The sequence below is a fragment of the Apium graveolens genome, chromosome 7 (genome assembly GCF_009905375.1).
Source record: "Apium graveolens cultivar Ventura chromosome 7, ASM990537v1, whole genome shotgun sequence".
Lineage (NCBI taxonomy): Eukaryota > Viridiplantae > Streptophyta > Magnoliopsida > Apiales > Apiaceae > Apium > Apium graveolens.
Window position 1 is genome coordinate 243,545,401 of NC_133653.1, and position 19,308 is coordinate 243,564,708.

Here is a 19,308-nt window from a genome sequence, read left to right on the forward strand (position 1 = left end):
GTTAAAGCATAGATTTACAAGTGATTTGGTTTAATTCCAACTTACTTGTTGTTTATAGGTTATCAGACTCGTCCCGAGCCTTTCTCACCCCCAAGTCGCTCAGGCAAGTATTCTATCTGTTATACTGTTGTTGTGATGAATATATGTATTTGCATTATCTTGCGATAGATGCATGTTGGATAATTAGCAAATGATGCGATATATTGTAGCATGTGATATGGTATATATGCATGCCTGTTTCATATTCTTGGAATATATATCTGTTGGTTCAGTTGATAATACCTATGCTAGAGGATAGCGGTAACTTGCGTATACCCTTAGTATAGGGACCCAAAGGTGAAAATATTTTCTAAAACCGGGAGCCGAGGATCCCGAGTACATTTTGTATATATGGATATGGATATATATATATATATTTATATATATATACATATATATGGTCATAGTTTTCAAAACTATTAATCGAATAAGGTTTATTCGATAACTTTAACTTTATTTTATTATTGAATATTATTTTGAATATTCATCCGAGGACTTATGACTCCTTTATTTTATTATTGAATATTATTTTGAATATTCATTCGAGGACTTATGACTCCTTTATTTTATTATTGAATATTATTTGAATATTCATTCGAGGGATTATGACTCAGTTTATATTATTTATTGAATATTATTTGAATATTCATTTGAGGATCTATGACTCCGATTATTTGCTGAGATATATTCTTTATTTTAGTAAAGAATAATGTTCAATAATCAAACTTATTTTCGATTATTCAAATAAAGATAATACTTTCATATAAGTATATCTTTGGTTATTAATACTCGTTTCAGGTATTAATTTTAATACTTCAACTTCAATTATTTTTATAAAGATTATTCTTTATGGGAATATTATTTAAATAATAATATTCAGTCATTTTCTAAATATTCTGGGGACTGATTTACTTCATTAAATCAGCCTTACTCCAAACACTCTTTAAAGTGTTTTCGAGTCTTCAAAATGATTTTTAAAAGTTAGAGCGGATCCCAAAACTCATTTTTATATTTAAGATCTTCCTTTTAAAGGGGATTTAAATACTCGTTCAAAACCTGGGGAATCCGGCTCCGTGGTGTATTTTATATTCGCAACAAGGTTGCAGTTTTGGTAAATGAATTGATTACTTACCCAACGTTCGGGAAGTAAGTCCATCTATTGAGTCGGCATAAGCAACATGGGCGCAGTGGGCGTCCATGATAGTGTAAGTGGCTCAGTGGGAGTCCATCAAATGCATAAGTGGCTGAGTGGCAGTCCAGCATAAGGTCCTAATTATGACCAGGGTGATGACCAGTGGGGAATTCGTCCATCTACTAGTAGAAAAGGTTACTTATGGGTATCTTTGCCTGATCAGCAAGATATCTGGTTTATGCCAAAGGTTTGCTTTTCCTTCCAAATTCATTGGATATTGCAACTCTGTTCATACTTTACATAACAGAGGTTCCAGGAAATGTTTTAGAGATATATATGTGGATATATATATATCGGGACTAAATAAAGTATCTCATAACTTTTTCATTCAATAATATTTCAAAGATTGAATCTATTCAAGTCTTATCTTGTGGTCTCATCAGTGGGATAAACTTTTGAAACTGGTTATAACTTGAACGGTGGTAGTTCAAGTAGTATTGGGAAAGATATAAGTATATTGGGGTATTTGGTAACCTCATCTTTTAAACTTATATCTAATTAATAATTGTCTTATGAATGACAAAGATTTTCAGAAAAACGTTGAGACAAGGTTAGATATATGAGATCACCTTGCAATGATATTTTTTTATATATACAGTTATACACTGGGATTTTGTGTATATTATGCATGGAAGAGGACTTCCAAGATTTTGAAAAGTATATATGTATATATATATATATATACTGAATATTTTGCGACTTCATCGCATTAAGATATCAAACTTGGTTCATTTCTTTTGACCAAGACTTTCATGAGTATTATGAGTAGGCTCATATATTGTAAATCATTATACATATTATTTTGGTGGGCTTGCTGCTCACCCTTGCTTTATTTCTTCATCACACAACAACAGTTAGGAAAGATGGCCAGACTCCAGCAGACCCAGCGCAAGCGCGTGGGAAGCGTCCCGCGTCTTCCCGTTGATGTTGTAGCTGCTATAGCTGCAGAGGTAGATCTATTGTAGATCAGACCATCTACTTTTGAGAATCAATTATGTATAATTATAACTTGTGGCAGATAATGGCAATTAACTGTAAATTTATCAAGTAATCATTTTGGGTTGTAATAACTTTTAAATTGTGGATTCAAAGACTTGTACTTATTTAAATTTCATCTCTGAGACTATAACGGGTTGTGGTGTGTGTTAGTGTGGGGTCACAGCATAAGGTTATTATTATTAATTAAGTGAAGTGATATTGTGGAAAGAAAGACCGTGACGACCCGGATCCTCGACCCCGGATCTGGGGGTGTTACAGAAATGGTATCAGAGCTAAGCGTTATAAACCTCAGAGATGATGGGACGTTAAGATAATAAGTTAACTAAGATAATAAGAACTCTTGCCAAGTTCATAGTCGGGCTACCTAACGTAGCACCGACAGTTAAAACCCTTATGGGAACCCTTATAAATATCGTGATAGAAGCGTAGTTCGTTATCGTAGATGGTAGCGGGACTCCGAACCCTGAGGTTGAGGAGCAACAGTGCGATGATGTTTTATTACTGACTGGAGATCAGATTGTGGATCCAATAGAGCGTCCTAATGCAGGACCGGATGATGTTGATATTGAGAATGTAGCGGTTGAGGAGGTTGTCCTAGAAGGGATAGTTGTTGAGGAGGATCCCAAGGAGGATCCTGACAAGATTGGATAAAGGACCACTGATGAATTGATGACCATGGTTAGGTCGACTACCAGAGGTAGGATTGGTCGGTCACTACCGGAGGTTCGTTCAAGTTTGTAAAGATAGTAGCCCCTTTAACGCGGCTTACTCGTAAGACTGAGAAGTTCGAATGGACAGAGAAATGCGAGAACAGCTTTCAAGAACTGAAGCAGAGGTAGGTGATGGCCCTTATGCTGGCATTGCCGAATGGAAAAGGAGATTTTGTGAAGTGTAGTGACGCTTTGCATAAGGAATTAGGGTGCTTCTTATATAGCACAGCAAGATAATCGCGTCTGCGTCAAGACAATTAAGGTAATATGAAATTCGATATCCCCGCCCATGAGCTTAGGCTCGTGGCAATAGTTTTACCCTAGAGATTGGAGGCACTACTTGTATGGAGAGAAGTGCGAGAATTACCTAAGCCATAAGTGCTCTAGTACATTTTCACGTAGAAAGAGCTCAACATATGCCAGAGGAGGCAGTTAGAGCTAATCAAGAATAATGATTGGGAGATTCTTTATCATTCGGGAAAGCCAATATGGTGGCTTATGCCCTTAGTAAAAAGGAGAGACTCAAGATGATAATGTCTTTTGGAGAGTTGATAAGAGATTTTGGAAAAAAAAAAAATGGAAATAGAGGTAAAGGTAACCGGAACCGGAACTGAAAAGCTTTTTGAGATCTCAATGCAGCCCGAATTATTGGAAAAGAACATATTGTGCCAGTAAAAGTGATGAATGAAGGCAGAGAGCCAACAAATAGATATGAGATTAATACCGAGAGAGATGATAAGGGAATAATGAGGTATTCCCATAGAATTTGGGTTCCAAATGTTTAAGAGCTTAAAGATGAAATCTTAGATGAAAGCTAGTTTGAGGAATAAGAGTTAGAGCAAACCCTGAACGTGATAGTCAGGGAGGTTGCCACCAAGACAAAAAGGAACCCATAACATGATGAAGTGGAAAATGAGGATTTTAAATTAAAAGATGACCCCAATTATGGGGAGTAGGATGAAACATTTCATACTAAGGAAACAGAAAGTCGAGTAAGGAAAGGAGACCCGAGACGGTACTCCTATACGGCAATTCATGGACCTGTCTAGACAGAACTTAGACTATTATCCCCAACCACCACCCTGAGGAGACAGTGCGGTGAGAAATTCTTTCAGGACCTTTAAGTCGCTAAGCTCTCAGAGTTCCATGGAACAAGCTGACCCAGCCGAGGCAAGAGCCTGGCTAAAGGAAATATAGGAATTATTGGAGATTCTAAATGATTGACGAATCACAAAAGACTGTTTTTGTCACTTACCCTCCTAAGGGAGAGACCACCCGCTGGTGAAAGACCAAGAAAGGCATGGAGCCAGAGATTATAATAAACTGATTAAAGTTTAGTCAATTGTTTTCGGGAAAGTAATTCCCAAGGTTATGGAGATAGTGTAAAAGCTTTAGAGCCAGAACAAAGGCGGGCGAGTATGATGAATTATGAATCTAAGTTGTAAAAGTTGTCAAGATTCGTTCTGAGGACACGAATCCAGAATGACGGGATGTTTGAAATCAATGTTTATGTTGTGTTGGTCCATGAAATAACGATAAGAGAAAGGAAAATAAAAAGAAACTGAAGTGGAAAGGAATATAAAGGCAATAGAGTTTGAGGAATGATAAAGGAATTGGGTATGAGGAAACCCAAAAGACTCGTAGCAATAGAAATAGGAAAGTATGTAATCGTCAGGATGAGGGTGATTCACCATGAGTTAAAATTGATGGTTGAAGGCATAAGGGATACATATATTTTATCCCCTGTAAGTTGAGATAATTCGAAGGATAACTAATGAGACGCAGATAGACTGAGGAGACAAGGAAGTAAGAAATTAGGAAAATTGGATGAAGGAAGTGACCTTCAAGAATGTGAAGTGTAAGATCGGTGGCTCGATACCCAGAAAGGGGGACGCCGGGTATGAAAGATATCCCAACATTGAGGTGACTGTTGAGATAAACAACAAAAGTAAATAAGGAATTATTAAGGAGAAGTTCACGTTGAACACGACCAATATCTTCCAGAACATCCTTGTTATCGTTACCAAATTAGGCAAGAAAAGCGGATAACCGTTGTTATCTTTTGGAGGCCATATTGATTGACCTCATTTTGAATACAGATGTTATTGTGAAAAATCGGCATATACTATCGAGGTGGGAATGATTGAATAAGACACCCTTATCAGGGATATATGACTTGATTTATCCATGGAAGGATGCATGTACCTTCTTAAAGGTGGAATTAAGGATAGAACATCGGTAACTTAAAATGAATCCTAGGGGAATGCATAAAGGTTGGCATTTCACCCTTAATAGGGATAGTATGAGTTTTGACAGTATGAATTGGAAAGGATTAAGGTAATAATAAAAACCTTTAAGAATCAGTGGAGAAATTTTTTTAGAAGTATATAGACAATGATTCTGGTATTAATAAATGGTACCTTGGTATGCCCTGTATTTAGGGAATACATGAGGAACGATTCAAGGATAACCTTAGAGGTTTTACAAGGAGAAAGGTAATATTCAAAATTCTCAAGAATAGAAATGTTGATAAAGGAAATATGACATAATTATAATGATGCCAAGTGGGGCACGTGTTAAACCACGAGAAAGTATGGATCGAACCAGTAAAGGTCGAAATTGTTCCAGGCAATTAGGACTTAAGATAAAAGATGTTCTAAGTATAATTGAGAGTCAGTCGTGACAGTGATTAACCTCTAAAGACTGAGGCAATAACTTATGGAAAAATGGTGATTTTTTTTTTACTCATCAGATTTTAAGGAAAACATCTTCACATAAGCTGTGATTGAAATGAGGTAGAAAATTTATTTGGAGGTGGTTAAAATGACATTGACTGTAGGGAAATTTTACTATCAGGAAAGGCCAAAGAGGTGGCCGACACTTTAAAGGTAAGAGGATAATTATAGGCGCTTGTGCCAAAGGAATACAGTGATGATGGTTGAAGCCGTAAAGGTTGTATTATGGTTTGGAAGATTGACATTCCTTCTGATGACTGTGAAATACCCAACCGTAATAGTAGTTGGTAAAGGTTTAATTCGTGTAATCGCCATGAACGGGCTATCTATCTTAGAAGTTCCTATCTTGAGAATAATCCAGGACCATATTTCAAAAAGGACCAAACAAACCTTTGAGTTAAGTCTTCTATTGAAGGCATATGATTAAGAATGGTATTAACCTGCTATCGGTGCTTTGATTGAAACTCTTCTGCAATTTTATATGCTTCATGTCATGTATGTATGTCAGGATCAGGAGTGTACTCCATGAATCATGAATGGTGATTATGTTACCTCCTTAGAAGGATTTGATACGACATGTATGGACTCCGTATGGTTAGCTATTAAGACTTCATGGAAAATGAATGACGACAGTAGGTCAGTGGTGGACCATAGTAAGGCAGCAATGATTCTGCGAGTATTGAGCTGATTACAACCGTGAGAGTTGTATTGGAATGGGTGTTGAGATTGAGTACCACTAATCGGGTCGTGGTAGTGTATAAGTTATCATTGATAGACTAATTAAGTAGAGTATCTACCTAGTGAATAATTATTCTTTCTTATCAATAGAGAGTCGTATTATTATACGAGGAAGGTTGCGGTGCAAGCATAGAATTCTAGTAATGATGATGTCTAGAATGAGATCCCAGATTCGATTTTCGATGTCGAGGGAGTTTCAAAGGTGATTGTGTATAAGCTCGAGGAAGAGTGTGGGTCCATAGAATGATGGACGGGATAGCGAAAATATTTAGGCATGGGAAATACGAGGCTATAATGCTTAATGTTGATTTATATACGTATATGATTTGTTCTCCTATGACAAACCTCTATAGTTCAGAGGTAGGTTCCAAGCCAGATATTTTGTGGCAGTATATTTTTTTCATATATACAATTCTCTTCAATTCGTTCTTTTCTCTTCTTTTCATTTCATGTAAGCTGAGAAGAACAACCCTTCCAGAAAGGGGAGGTATTGCCGAATGACTATCTATCTGTGTGATAGAAGCCTAGTAGGATACCAGCTATTGTTTAATTGCTTGTCAAGTACTAAAGGCTGGCCACCTTCTGTACTAACAATGCGATATAACAAGTGTTCATAATCATAGTGATCTCTCAACAAATTCCTTTACTTCTATTTGATTGATCAAATTTTGGAAAATAGAAACAACTGAAAAAGGAGTAATAAAGTGGTGGTAGTATGCGGAATGGGAACACATTCGTGATACTAAGGTTGACGTGGTTATTAAAAGGTTATAGAACGCTAACGAGCAAAAGTATAACCAGTATAATATTAGGAACGGAAGGTAGTAGCGATTACGAACTGGAAAAAAATGGGTATTGAGAAGCAAAAGTTCTAATGATAAAAGCTATAATGAGAGTCTGTGCAATAGACTTGAAAGAATTTGGAATGATCATTTAACGCGGATTAAGTTATCTTACGATAATAGATCATGTGTCATTATCGAGATGTCGCCTTATGAGATCCTTGAGGGAAGACAATGTCGATCTCCCTTATGTTAGGATGAAATTGTAGAGCGCAAGATGCTCAGATCCGCAGTAGTCTAAAGGACCAAGGATATGATAGATCTAATCAGAGGACGGCTGGTAGTAGCCCAAGATGGACATGATAAGTATGTTGATTTGGCACGAAGGGATAAAGAGTACGAAATAGGGGACCTAGTAATGTTATAGGTATCCCTTGGAAAGGATTGATGAGGTTCGGAAAGAAAGGAAAGCTAAGTCTACAATTTGTTGGACCCTCGGATATATTAAGACGTTTGGGAGGTTAGCATATGAGCTAGCCCTACCCCCGAACCTGTAGCAAGTTCGTAACGTGTTTCACGTATCAATGTTAAGGAAGTGTAATTCAGATGCCAGATAAATAGAGGCATATGAGCGCATAGATATGCAACCCGACGTAACCTATATGGAGCAACCAGGAAGGGTTATAGAGTGAAAAGGAACAAGTGCTTAGGAGAAGGATTATCAAACTAGGCAGAGTTTGGTGGTAGAACCACGATGTGGGAAAATTTACTCGAGAGTTAGAAAGTGTAATGCTAAGAAAGTATCCCCATTTGTTTTCTATTTGATTCCGGGACGGAATCCTTTTAAGGAGGGGAGACTGTAATAACCCCAATTTTTGGAAAATTTTTGAAACCCTTATGAAAAGTGTTTTTGCTGAATGAGAACACTATTCATGCCACACTATGTAGGGGTTCTGATATGGATATTCTGAGATTTTATTAGTACTTTATATGGGATATAAGTGTATGTAAAGATCGTCAGAATCCAAATCCGAACACTTTGATTTTTCCCGGAAATCCACTAGATACGGAGAGAATTGAGTATAAGGTAACAGGATAAAAAGGATTTAAATTAAAGGATTATAGGAGAGGATCATAAAAGGAATATAATATATTGAGAAAGGTTAAGGGAACCTAAGTAATAAGATCCCGGGTATGATCCCTCAAACGATAAACGAAAACGAAAGTTAAGCGAACCGTATAACAGATCAGCGGTCATTAGGCAAACAATTAGGAAGTTAAGCAAAGGGATTAGAGGAAGTGATGTCACCCAACCAATGAGAAGAGGACAAGGAAGGAAGGATGACATCATGAGGATGAGGTAAGCATGACATGGGAAGGAAGGAGGTGTGGTTGAATAAGAACCACACAAATTCAAGGGCAAGGTAGTAATTTGCTAAATCAAAAACAAAAACCAAGCCAACCAAGCTAGCAAAATCATTTCATCAAAAATCAAAAACAACCAAGGCATTTGTTCTTCACTTTGCTCTCGGCTTTTACACATTTTCAAGGCATAAAATTTTCAAAATCAAAGATCAAAGCCTCCTAAATTGGTAAGAAAATTCCCTAATCATCTTCATGCTTAGTTATGGCTATATCATGAGTTTAAGCCATTAATTCTTTCTCAATCTTCTTCATTTAATCAAAGAAGAAGACAATGAATAGTGTTTTCAAGATTTTTAACTTGAAGTTTGTCTTGTTTTCTTGAAGATCCAAGCTTTCTTAAAACTTCTCAAAGCTTCTTAAGGCTTCCTAGCTCCACCCACCACTTCAAGGAAGGTATACCATTTCCAAACCCTAGGTTCATATATATTATAAGGTGATTTTGAGTAGTGGGTTGATATTGTATCTTGTTGTTATGATTTAGAGTTTGAGATTTGGTATGGTAGTGAATGGAATGGTAATTATTGTGGTTTTGATTTAAAAGAACTTAAGAATGATTAAAGTTAAGTTTAAGCATAAGTATGAAAGATTAAATTGAATTGGTTGGGGTGGTTATGATGTGATAAGGATGGAGGATGGTTGTATGTTGGATTTGAGGTTGATTTGGGTTGTTTGTGAATGGGTTTAAAAATTGGAAATCGCGTAAACATAGCCGTCGTAACGTCCGATTTTCTTTGGACTGTTTTTGTGCATAGCATTAGGACCCGACAATCCCCTGCTAGATTGTGACCACTGCCATGATTAGATAGCTCATGTTACGAGCTTCGTTTTGATATGTAGTTCGTTCGATTCCGATTTACGGTTTAGGAGAAACGACCGTTTCAAGTAACGGCGTTTCGCGAACGAAACTTTTTCCCTCGCCTTACTTTGGAATGTAGGTTAAAGACCAAAAAGGGTTAATTAATGTATGAAACATTTATGGTAAGTGTGTTAGGCAGTTGGTAAGTCATTCGCGAAGGAATCGCTTTAAAACTCGTAAAGGTTAAATTATTAAAAATGGTGGAGCCGAGGGTACCCGAGTGACTTAAGTGAATCGGTGAGCGCAAAACAAGCGTTAGAGTCTAAGTTAGTTAAAGCATAGATTTACAAGTGATTTGGTTTAATTCCAACTTACTTGTTGTTTATAGGTTATCAGACTCGTCCCGAGCCTTTCTCACCCCCAAGTCGCTCAGGCAAGTATTCTATCCGTTATACTGTTGTTGTGATGAATATATGTATTTGCATTATCTTGCGATAGATGCATGTTGGATAATTAGCAAATGATGCGATATATTGTAGCATGTGATATGGTATATATGCATGCCTGTTTCATATTCTTGGAATATATATCTGTTGGTTCAGTTGATAATACCTATGCTAGAGGATAGCGGTAACTTGCATATACCCTTAGTATAGGGACCCAAAAGTGAAAATATTTTCTAAAACCGGGAGCCGAGGATCCCGAGTACATTTTGTATATATGGATATGGATATATATATATATATATATATATATTTATATATATATACATATATATGGTCATAGTTTTCAAAACTATTAATCGAATAAGGTTTATTCGATAACTTTAACTTTATTTTATTATTGAATATTATTTTGAATATTCATCCGAGGACTTATGACTCCTTTATTTTATTATTGAATATTATTTTGAATATTCATTCGAGGACTTATGACTCCTTTATTTTATTATTGAATATTATTTGAATATTCATTCGAGGGATTATGACTCAGTTTATATTATTTATTGAATATTATTTGAATATTCATTTGAGGATCTATGACTCCGATTATTTGCTGAGATATATTCTTTATTTTAGTAAAGAATAATGTTCAATAATCAAACTTATTTTCGATTATTCAAATAAAGATAATACTTTCATATAAGTATATCTTTGGTTATTAATACTCGTTTCAGGTATTAATTTTAATACTTCAACTTCAATTATTTTTATAAAGATTATTCTTTATGGGAATATTATTTAAATAATAATATTCAGTCATTTTCTAAATATTCTGGGGACTGATTTACTTCATTAAATCAGCCTTACTCCAAACACTCTTTAAAGTGTTTTCGAGTCTTCAAAATGATTTTTAAAAGTTAGAGCGGATCCCAAAACTCATTTTTATATTTAAGATCTTCCTTTTAAAGGGGATTTAAATACTCGTTCAAAACCTGGGGAATCCGGCTCCGTGGTGTATTTTATATTCGCAACAAGGTTGCAGTTTTGGTAAATGAATTGATTACTTACCCAACGTTCGGGAAGTAAGTCCATCTATTGAGTCGGCATAAGCAACATGGGCGCAGTGGGCGTCCATGATAGTGTAAGTGGCTCAGTGGGAGTCCATCAAATGCATAAGTGGCTGAGTGGCAGTCCAGCATAAGGTCCTAATTATGACCAGGGTGATGACCAGTGGGGAATTCGTCCATCTACTAGTAGAAAAGGTTACTTATGGGTATCTTTGCCTGATCAGCAAGATATCTGGTTTATGCCAAAGGTTTGCTTTTCCTTCCAAATTCATTGGATATTGCAACTCTGTTCATACTTTACATAACAGAGGTTCCAGGAAATGTTTTAGAGATATATATATGTGGATATATATATATCGGGACTAAATAAAGTATCTCATAACTTTTTCATTCAATAATATTTCAAAGATTGAATCTATTCAAGTCTTATCTTGTGGTCTCATCAGTGGGATGAACTTTTGAAACTGGTTATAACTTGAACGGTGGTAGTTCAAGTAGTATTGGGAAAGATATAAGTATATTGGGGTATTTGGTAACCTCATCTTTTAAACTTATATCTAATTAATAATTGTCTTATGAATGACAAAGATTTTCAGAAAAACGTTGAGACAAGGTTAGATATATGAGATCACCTTGCAACGATATTTTTTTATATATACAGTTATACACTGGGATTTTGTGTATATTATGCATGGAAGAGGACTTCCAAGATTTTGAAAAGTATATATGTATATATATATATACTGAATATTTTGCGACTTCATCGCATTAAGATATCAAACTTGGTTCATTTCTTTTGACCAAGACTTTCATGAGTATTATGAGTAGGCTCATATATTGTAAATCATTATACATATTATTTTGGTGGGCTTGCTGCTCACCCTTGCTTTATTTCTTCATCACACAACAACAGTTAGGAAAGATGGCCAGACTCCAGCAGACCCAGCGCAAGCGCGTGGGAAGCGTCCCGCGTCTTCCCATTGATGTTGTAGCTGCTATAGCTGCAGAGGTAGATCTATTGTAGATCAGACCATCTACTTTTGAGAATCAATTATGTATAATTATAACTTGTGGCAGATAATGGCAATTAACTGTAAATTTATCAAGTAATCATTTTGGGTTGTAATAACTTTTAAATTGTGGATTCAAAGACTTGTACTTATTTAAATTTCATCTCTGAGACTATAACGGGTTGTGGTGTGTGTTAGTGTGGGGTCACAGCATAAGGTTATTATTATTAATTAAGTGAAGTGATATTGTGGAAAGAAAGACCGTGACGACCCGGATCCTCGACCCCGGATCTGGGGGTGTTACATTAATCAAAGGGATTAGAGTGAGTGATGTCACCCAACCAATGAGAGGAGGACAAAGAGGGAAGGATGACATCACAACATGACATAGGCATGACATAGGAAGGAAGGAGATGTGGTGGCTTTTTAACCACACAAAATCAAGGGCAAATAGGTAATTGACTAAATCAAACACAAAAATCAAACCAACCAAGCCAAGCAAATCATTTTTCATCAAAATCAAAAAGAAACCAAGGCATTGTTCTTCATGCTCTTGGCTTTTAGTATTGCAAAAGGGCAAGAAATTCAAAACTCAAGATCCAAGCCTCCTAAATTGGTGAGTTAATTCCCTAATCATCCTTATGCATAGTTAGGGCTATATCATGAGTTTAATCCATCAATTCCTTCTCAATCTTCTCCATTTAATCAATGAAGAAGACAATGAATAGTGTTTTCAAGTTTTTAACTTGACATTTTCTTGATTTCCTTGAAGATCCAAGCATTCCTAAGACTTCTCAAGGCTTCTTAAGGCTTCCTAGCTCCTCCCACCACTTCGAGGAAGGTATATCATCTCCAAACCCTAGATTCCTATGTATTATAAGATGATTTTGATTAGTAGGGTGATATTGTAGGTTAGTGTTTGTGATTTAGAGTTTGGGATTGAAATGGTATGGAAATGGAATGGTAAATGTTGTTGTTTTGATTAAAAGAACTTAAGTATGGTTAAAGTTAAGCTTAGGCATAAGTATGAATGTTAAAATTGAATTGGTTGGGGTTGTTATGATGTGATAAGGATGGAGGTGGGTTGTATGTTGGATTTGAGGTTGAATTGGGTTGGTTTTGAATGGTTTTAAATTGGGAAATCGCGTAAACATAGCCGTCGTAACGTCCGATTTTCTTTAGACTGTTTTTATTCATAACCTTAGGACCCGAGAACCCCCTTCTAGATTATGACCATTGCCATGTCTAGATAGCTCGTGTTACGAGCTTCGTTTTGATATGTATTTCGTTCGATTCCGATGCACGGTTTAGGAGAAACGACCGTTTCAAGTAACGACATTTCGCGAACGAAACTTTTCCCCTCGCCTTACTTTGAAATATAGGTTAAAGACCAAAAAGGATTAATTAATGTATGAAACATTTATGGTAAGTGTGTTAAGCAGTTGGTAAGACACTCGCGAAGGAATCGCCTTAAAACTCGTAAAGGTTAAATTACTAAAAATGGTGGAGCCGAGGGTACTCGAGTGACTTAAGAGAATTAGTAAGCGCAAAACGAGCGTTAGAGTCTGAGTTGGTTAGAGTATAGATTTACAAGTGACTTTGGTTTAATTCCAACTTACTTGTTGCTTATAGGTTACCAGACTCGTCCCGAGCCATTCGTAACCCCCAGTCGCTCAGGCAAGTTTTCTATCCGTTATACTGTTGTTGTGATGTATTTGTGTATATGCATGATCTTGCGTTAAATGCATATTTGTTATAGCAGATTCTTGCGATATATTGTAGCATTTTATATGGTACATATGCATGCCTGTTTCATATTCTTGCCATATATATATCTGTTGGTTCAGTTGATAATACCTATGCTAGAGGATAGCAGTATTTTGCATATACCCTTATTATAAGGACCCAAAAGGTGAAAACATTTTCTAAAACCGGGAGTCGAGGATCCCGAGTAGATTTTGTATATATGTATATATATACATATATATTTATATATATATATATGGTTATAGTTTTCAAAACTATTAATCGAATAAGATTTATTCGATAACTTTATTTTATTTAATGAATATTATTATGAATATTCATTCGAGGGCTTATGACTCTTTATATTATTTATTGAATATTATTTTGAATATTTATTCGAGGGCTTATGACTCTTTATATTATTTATTAAATATTATTTCGAATATTATTCGAGGGCTTATGACTCTTTTATATTATTATTGGATATTACTTGGATATTCATTTGAGGATGTATGACTCCTTTATTTTATGAATATTATTTATAATATTCATTCGAGGTATTATGACTCCGCTTATTACTGCAATATATTCTTTATTTTATTAAAGAATAAGGTGTCAATAATCAAACTTATTTTCGATTATTCAAATAAAGATAGTACTTTCGTATAAGTATATCTTTGGTTATTTAATACTCGTTTCAAGTATAAGTTTTAATACTTCTACTTCAATTATTTTTATAAAGATTATTCTTTATGGGAATATTATTTAAATAATAATATTCAGACATTTTCTAAATATACTGGGGACTGATTTACTTCATTAAATCAGCTTTACTCCAAACACTCTTTAAACTATTTTCGAGTCTTCAAAATGATTTTTAAAAGTTAGAGCGGATCCCAAAACTCATTTTTATATTTAAGATCTTCCTTTTTAAGGGGATTTAAATACTCGCTCAAAACCTGAGGGATCCGGCTCTGTGGTGTATTTTATATTCGCAACAAGGTTGCAGTTTTGGTAAATGAATTGATTACTTACCCAACGTTCGGGAAGTAAGTCCATCTATTGAGTCGGCATAAGCAACATGGGCTCAGTTGGCGTCCATGATAGTGTAAGTGGCTCAGTGGGAGTCCATCAAATGCATAAGTGGCTGAGTGGCAGTCCAGCATAAGGTCCTATTAAGACCAGGGTGATGACTAGTGGGGAATTCGTCCATCTACTAGTAGAAAAGGTTACTTATTGGTATCTTTGCCTGATCAGCAAGATATCTGGTTTATGCCAAAATTCTTTTCCTTTCCAAATTTATTGGATATTGCAATTATGTTCATACTTTACATGACAGAGGTTTTCAGGAAATGTATAAAGAAGATGTATATGTGGATATATATATATATATATATATATATATATATATATATATATATATATCAGAACTAAATGAAGTATATCATAACTTCATTTCCTTTAATAATATTTCAAAGGTTGAATCTATTCAAATCTTGTCTTGTAGTCTCATCTATGTGATGAACTTTTGAAACTGATTATAACTTGAACGGTGGTAGTTCAAGTAGTATTTGGGAAAGATATAAGTATATTGGGGTATCTTGTAACTTCGTCTTTTAAACTTATATCTAATTAATAATTGTCTTATGAATGACAAAGATTTTCAGAAAAACATTGAGACAAGGTTAGATATATGAGATCACCTTGCAACGATATTTTTTTATACAGTTATACACTGGGACTTTGTGTATATTATGCATGGAAGAGGACTTCCAATATGTTGAAAAGTATATATGTATATATATATATATACTGAATATTTTGCGACTTCATCGCAATAAGATATCAACTTGGTTCATTTCTTTTGACCAAGACTTTCATGAGTATTATGAGTAGGCTCATATATTGTTAATCATTATACATATTATTTTGGTGGGCTTACTGCTCACCCTTGCTTTCTTCTTTCATCACACAACATCAGACAGATAAGATGAACAGGACCAAGCTCCCAATTCGCAAGCGGATAGGAAACGTTCCGCAGCTTTCTGGAAGCATTGAGGCCGCTGTAGCTGAGGTAGAAATTACCAATAGGCTAAGTTTTCAACTAATAATGTACCAGACTTATGTATATTATGAATTGTAATAATGGCAAAGAAATGTAAATTTATCCAGAAAACCTTTTAAGGTGTATTGACATATAATTGTGGAATAAAATGACTTGTGATTATTTTTGAATATTCATCTCTGAGACTATAACTTGTGGTGTGTGTGTTTATTGTGGGGTCACAGTACAGAGTAGTTGATTGTGTATTAAGATTGGGTGTTATTAAGGGAAATAGATCTCGTGACAACCCGGATCCCCGACCCCGGATTTGGGGGTGTTACAGATACAATTAATAGTTAACATCATGAACATGCAAAATGACATCCTTTAACCACCTCTTGGTACCCCTTTTGTATGAGTCAATTTTGGACCACATTTTGGCTCTAATCAACCATGTAAGTCACTTTTCACCATATTAGAGTCCTTTTGTACCCTATAAGAGTCATTTTCCACCATATATTTCTACTATTAACATGTTAACATTATATACATCAAATTTCACATCTTTTTACCACCTCTTAGTGCCACTTTCATACAAGTCAAAAAATTGTTCCACATTTTTGCTCTAATCAACCATGCAAGTCACTTTTCACCATATTAGAGTCACTTTGCTTCCTACAATAGTCATTTTCCTCCATATATTTGTACAATTAACATGTTAACATCATATATATCCAATTTGACTTCCTTTAACCACCTCTTGGTACCCCTTTCCTATGAGTCAATTTTGGACCACATTTTGGCTCTAATCAATCATGTAAGTGACTTCCCACCATATTAGAGTCACTTTGCACCCTATAAGATTCACTTTCCACCATATATTTTTACAATTAACATGTTAACATCATATATATCCAATTTGACATTCTTTTACCACATCTTAGTGACAGTTTCATACAAGTCAATTTTATTCCCCATTTTGGCTCTAATCAACCATGTAAGTCACTTTTCACCATATTAGAGTCACTTTGCACCCTATAAGAGTCATTTTCCACCATATATTTGAACAATTAACATGATAACATTATATACATCTCATTTGACATTCTTTTACCACCTCTTAGTGCCACTTTCATACAAGTCAATTTTGTTCCATATTTTGGCTCTAATCAACCATGTAAGTCACTTTTCACCACATTAGAGTCACTTTTCTTCCTACAATAGTCATTTTCCTCCATATATTTGTACAATTAACATGTTAACATCATATACATCCAATTTGACATCCTTTAACCACCTCTTGGTACCCCTTTCCTATGAGTCAATTTTAGGCCACATTTTGGCTCTAATCAATCACGTAAATGACTTCCCACCATATTAGGGTCACTTTGCACCCTACAAGATTCACTTTCCACCATATATTTTTACAATTAACATGTTAACATCATATACATCCAATTTGACATTCTTTTACCACATCTTAGTGACAGTTTCATACAAGTCAATTTTATTCCCCATTTTGGCTCTAATCAACCATGTAAGTCACTTTTCACCATATTAGAGTCACTTTGCACCATATAAGAGTCATTTTCCACCATATATTTGTACAATTAACATGTTAACATTATATACATCTAATTTGACATTCTTTTACCACCTCTTAGTGCCACTTTCATACATGTCAATTTTGTTCCACATTTTGGCTCTAACTAACCATGTAAGTCACTTTTCACTATATTAGAGTCACTTTGTACCCTATATGAGTCACTTGACACCATATGTTGATACAATTAATAGTTAACATCATGAACATGCAAAATGACATACTTTAACCACCTCTTGGTACCTCTTTTGTACGAGTCAATTTTGGACCACATTTTGGCTCTAATCAACCATGTAAGTCACTTTTCACCATATTAGAGTCACTTTGGACCCTATAAGTGTCATTCTCCGCCATATATTTTTAAAATTAATATGTTAACATCATATACATCCAATTTGACATCCTTTTACCACATCTTAGTGCCACTTTCATACAAGTCAATTTTGCTCCACATTTTAGCTCTAATCAATCATGTAAGTCATTTTTCACCATATTAGAGTCCCTTTGCACCCTATAAGAGTCATTTTCCACCATATATTTGTACTATTAACATGTTAACATCATATACATCAAATTTGACATCCTTTTACCACCTCTTAGTGCCACTTTCATACAAGTCAAAAAATTGTTCCACATTTTGGCTCTAATCAACCATGCAAGTCACTTTTCACCATATTAGAGTCAATTTGCTTCCTACAATAGTCATTTTCCTCCATATATTTGTACAATTAACATGTTAACATCATATACATCCAATTTGACATCCTTTAACCACCTTTTGGTACCCCCTTCCTATGAGTCAATTTTGGGCAACATTTTGGCTCTAATCAATCATGTAAGTGACTTCCCACCATATTAGAGTCACTTTGTCCCCTATAAGATTCACTTTCCACCATATATTTTTATAATTAACATGTTAACATCATATACATCCAATTTGACATTCTTTTACCACATCTTAGTGACAGTTTCATACAAGTCAATTTTATTCCCCATTTTGTCTCTAATCAACCATGTAAGTCACTTTTCACCATATTAGAGTCACTTTGCACCCTATAAGAGTCATTTTCCACCATATATTTGTACAATTAACATGATAACATTATATACATCTAATTTGACATTCTTTTACCACCTCTTAGTGCCACTTTCATACAAGTCAATTTTGTTCCACATTTTGGCTCTAATCAACCATGTAAGTCACTTTTCACCATATTAGAGTCACTTTGCTTCCTACAATAGTCATTTTCCTCCATATATTTGTACAATTAACATGTTAACATCATATACATCCAATTTGACATCCTTTAAACACCTCTTGGTACCCCTTTCCTATGAGTCAATTTTGGGCCACATTTTGGCTCTAATCAATCACGTAAGTGACTTCTCACCATATTAGAGTCACTTCGCACCCTACATGTAACACCCCCAGATCCGGGGTCGGGGATCCGGGTCGTCACGGTCTTTCTTTCCACAATATCACTTTACTTAATTAATAATAAATACCCTCATGCTGTGACCCCACACTAACACACACCACAACTCGTTATAGTCTCAGAGATGAAATTGAAATAAGTACAAGTCTTTGAATCCACAATTTAAAATTATTACAACCCAAAATGATTACTTGATAATTTACAGTTAATTGCCATTATCTGCCACAAGTTATAATTATACATAATTGGATTCTCAAAAGTAGATGGTCTAAACTACAATGGATCTACCTCTGCAGCTATAGCAGCTACAATATCAGCGGGAAGACGCGGGACGCTTCCCACGCGCTTGCGCTGGGTCTGCTGGAGTCTGGCCATCTCTCCTAACTGTTGTTGTGTGATGAAGAAATAAAGCAAGAGTGAGCCTTACAGCTCGCAAGATAATATGTAGTGATAACAATAACACAAGTATCTAAATGGATACTTACTAAAATCTTTATCGTGTGTAAGATAATTACTTACTAGATATAAGTAAAAACAAGGAAT